The 3,165-nt window shown below is 38.5% G+C and overlaps 1 non-coding gene across 1 annotated transcript; it reads left to right on the plus strand.

Annotated features, from left to right (window-relative positions):
• The first annotated feature begins 2,207 nt into the window (after positions 1–2,207).
• Positions 2,208–2,314, plus strand: LOC121210621 (small nucleolar RNA R71). The gene has a single exon (XR_005905735.1). It is a non-coding gene; the product is annotated as a small nucleolar RNA R71 (small nucleolar RNA).
• Positions 2,315–3,165: the final 851 nt, after the last annotated feature.

Raw genomic sequence — 3,165 nt, forward strand, 5'->3', positions numbered from 1 at the left:
GGCAATTTATCGCAGCCTGTTTTTTGGAAGCTTACCCTGTTTCTGCACGGCCTTAAGCACGCCCGTGTGCTTGGCCGTGTCTCTTTGGAAACACCTGTATTCAAGATTTCTATTTGTAAGTTAGGAGTTAAATACCAAAATTGAAAGAAATTAATATTGTTAGTTCTCGGGTGCCTCCCGAGAAGCGCTTATTTATAGTCTAAGCTCGACTTACCTCTCCAGTGAATGGTCATGGTGGTTTGAGGAGTTTATACTTCTCATTCCTGCTATCAATCTTATCAAAATAGGATTTTAATTGGGTGTTGTTTACCTTAAAAGTGCCGAACTTGGGATCACTCACCTCCACCGCACTGAATGGAAAAATACTGAATACCGTAAGAGGGATTTCCTCATTCAGTGTGGTAGTGACAATGTGGGGATCTGTGGCATCTAATAGGACCTTATCACCAATCTTAAGTTGATTTGGACAGGTATCGGGCTCGTTTTGGCATATTTTCAGTTTGTCAGGTGTGCTTGGTTTGTGTGTCCGCCATTCGTCGAGTTCCTTGATTTGTAATCTTCGATCTTCATGAACAGGTCTTCTACTGGTGCTTAAGAATGACTCGTGTGCTTCCTTCAGACTCATTTTTTGCAAAGTAGGTTGCACCATATTGTTAGTTTTAGCAGAATAGTTTAAATGATCACTTTCAATTCTTGATGTGCTGCCAAAATTGTGAGCTTGAAGGGTGATTGTTTTGTCTTCCACCTGGAGTGTAAGTTCACCTGTGCTAACATCAATGATGGTTTTAACAGTTTCTAAAAAAGGCCTTCCTAGAATTAAGGAAGTGTTGCTATCCTCTTCTATGTCTAGAATAATAAAGTTAACGGGAAATATAAATTTATGGATTTTAACTAGCACATCTTCAATAATACCTCTAGGGAATCTTATAGTTTTGTTTGCTAATTGAATGCTTATCTTTGTCTGTTTGGGTTTCTCGAGACCTAGTTGCTTAAACATTTTGTAAGGCATGACATTGATACTAGCCCCTAGATCAGCTAATGTATGATTAACATCTAAACTACCAATTAAGAAAGGAATAGTAAAGCTCCCTGGGTCTTTTAGTCTGTTGGGTAGTTTATTTTGGAGAATGGCCGAGCAAATTGCGTTCAGCTACACATGCGACGCCTCGTCCAAGTTCTACTTATTTACTAAAAGCTCCTTTAAAAATTTCATTGCATTTGGCATCTGCGATAGAGCTTCAATAAACGGTAAGTTAATATGTAATTTTTTAAAGAGTTTAAGGAATTTACCAAATTGTTCATCCGAGTGGTCTTTCCTTATCGCGTTGGGGTATGGCACATGAGGTTTATATTCGACAGTCACTGGTTTGTTTGTATTTTGATCTACCTCACCTTGACCTTTGCTTACCACAATTTCTTGCCTCAGTTCTGGTTCAGGCTCAATGACTCCTTCGTCATCTCGAATATTAATTGCGTTGAGTTGTTCCCTTGGGTTAGGTTCGGTATTACTTAGCAAACTACCTTGTGGTCGTTCAGAGATTAGTTTGGAAAGCTATCCTATCTGAGTTTCGAGGCTTTGGATCAACGCTTGTTGATTTTTAAGTGTTGTCTCGATGTTCTGAAAACGGGTTTCTGACACTAATATAAACTTTGAGAGCATCTCTTCAAGGTTTGGTTTCTTTTCCTGTTGGTAGGGTGGTTGTTGGTAGCCTGGAGGATGTTGTGATCTTTGCTTTCCTTGACCACCCCACGAGAAATTGGGGTGGTTCCTCCAACCTGCATTATATGTGCTACTATATAGATTGTTTTGAGGTCGAGGATTATTACCCATGTGGTTTAATTGCTTGTTATCCATGCTGTGGCCATAAGGTTGGTATTCCGAATGGTTTGTTCCACCGCTACTTGCTTCGCACTGCGTTACTGGGTAAACCTGTGACGAACTAAGAAAACCATCAATCTTTTTATTTAAGAGTTCTACCTGATTAGAGAGCATGGTGACCAAATCGACGTTATAAATCCTGGCTATTTTCATTGGCTTTGTCCTCATGACTTGTCACTGATAGTTATTCAGTGACATCTCCCCTATAAACTCATAGGCATCTTCCGGTGATTTATTTTTTATGGTTCCGCCCGCCGCTGCGTCAACCATTTGCCGAGTCGAAGGATTCAGACCATTGTGAATTGTTTGTACTTAAAGCCAAAGTGGTAACCCATGGTGGGGGCATCTTCTCAAAAGGTCCTTGTATCTCTCCCATGCATCGTAGAGTGTTTCTAAATCCATCTGCACAAAAGAAGAGATACCATTACGTAATTTAGTTATTTTAGCCGGCAGAAAATATTTTAGTAAAAATTTTTCGGTCATTTGTTCCCAAGTAGTAATTGACTCTCGTGGTAACGAGTTCAACCACTGTTTAGCTTTGTTCCACAATGAAAAGGGAAACAACTGAAAAAGAATGGCATCATCAGAAAAGCCATTGATTTTAAATGTATCACAAAATTCCAGAAAGTTTGCTAAGTGAGTGTTGGGATCTTCATCCTACAAACCATCAAATTGAACAAATTTCTGTATCATCTGAATAGTGTTAGGTTTTAATTCAAAAGTATTTGCAGCTACAGTAGGTCTAACTATGCTAGATTCAGTTCTTGTTAAAGAAGGTTTAGCATAATCATACATAGTGCATGGAGCAGGATTTTGATTAGCCGCAATTGCAGGAGGTAGCTGATTGTCTTGGTTTTCAGCCATCTCTTCGATTGGGGGTTAAGTATCGTCTTCTTGCTCATTCTCTTTGTATCTTAAGCTTCGCTTTATTTCTCTTTGGTTTCTACGAACTGTACGATCAATTTCTTCGTCAAAAAGTAGTGGCCCTGATGGGTTTTTTCTATCATAAACTATAAAAACCTGCCAAGAGACGGAAAAAATAAATAAGTAATAATATATAAAATTAAATTGGAAGAAAAATAAATGGCTAAAGTAATAAAAATTGAGCGCTCCTAATATTTCAGTTCCTCGACAACGGCGCCAAAAACTTGATCGCGTTATTTCGTGATAGGTTTTAAATATTTATAATTACTCGTTCTTAAACTAACTATTATTGCGATGTAGGTAAGTGTACCTATCGAACAGTAGTATAGTTTTAGCAAGACCGAATTGTCGAACGCAAAGGA

This window comes from Gossypium hirsutum, chromosome A11 (assembly GCF_007990345.1).
Source record: "Gossypium hirsutum isolate 1008001.06 chromosome A11, Gossypium_hirsutum_v2.1, whole genome shotgun sequence".
In the NCBI taxonomy this organism is placed as follows: domain Eukaryota; kingdom Viridiplantae; phylum Streptophyta; class Magnoliopsida; order Malvales; family Malvaceae; genus Gossypium; species Gossypium hirsutum.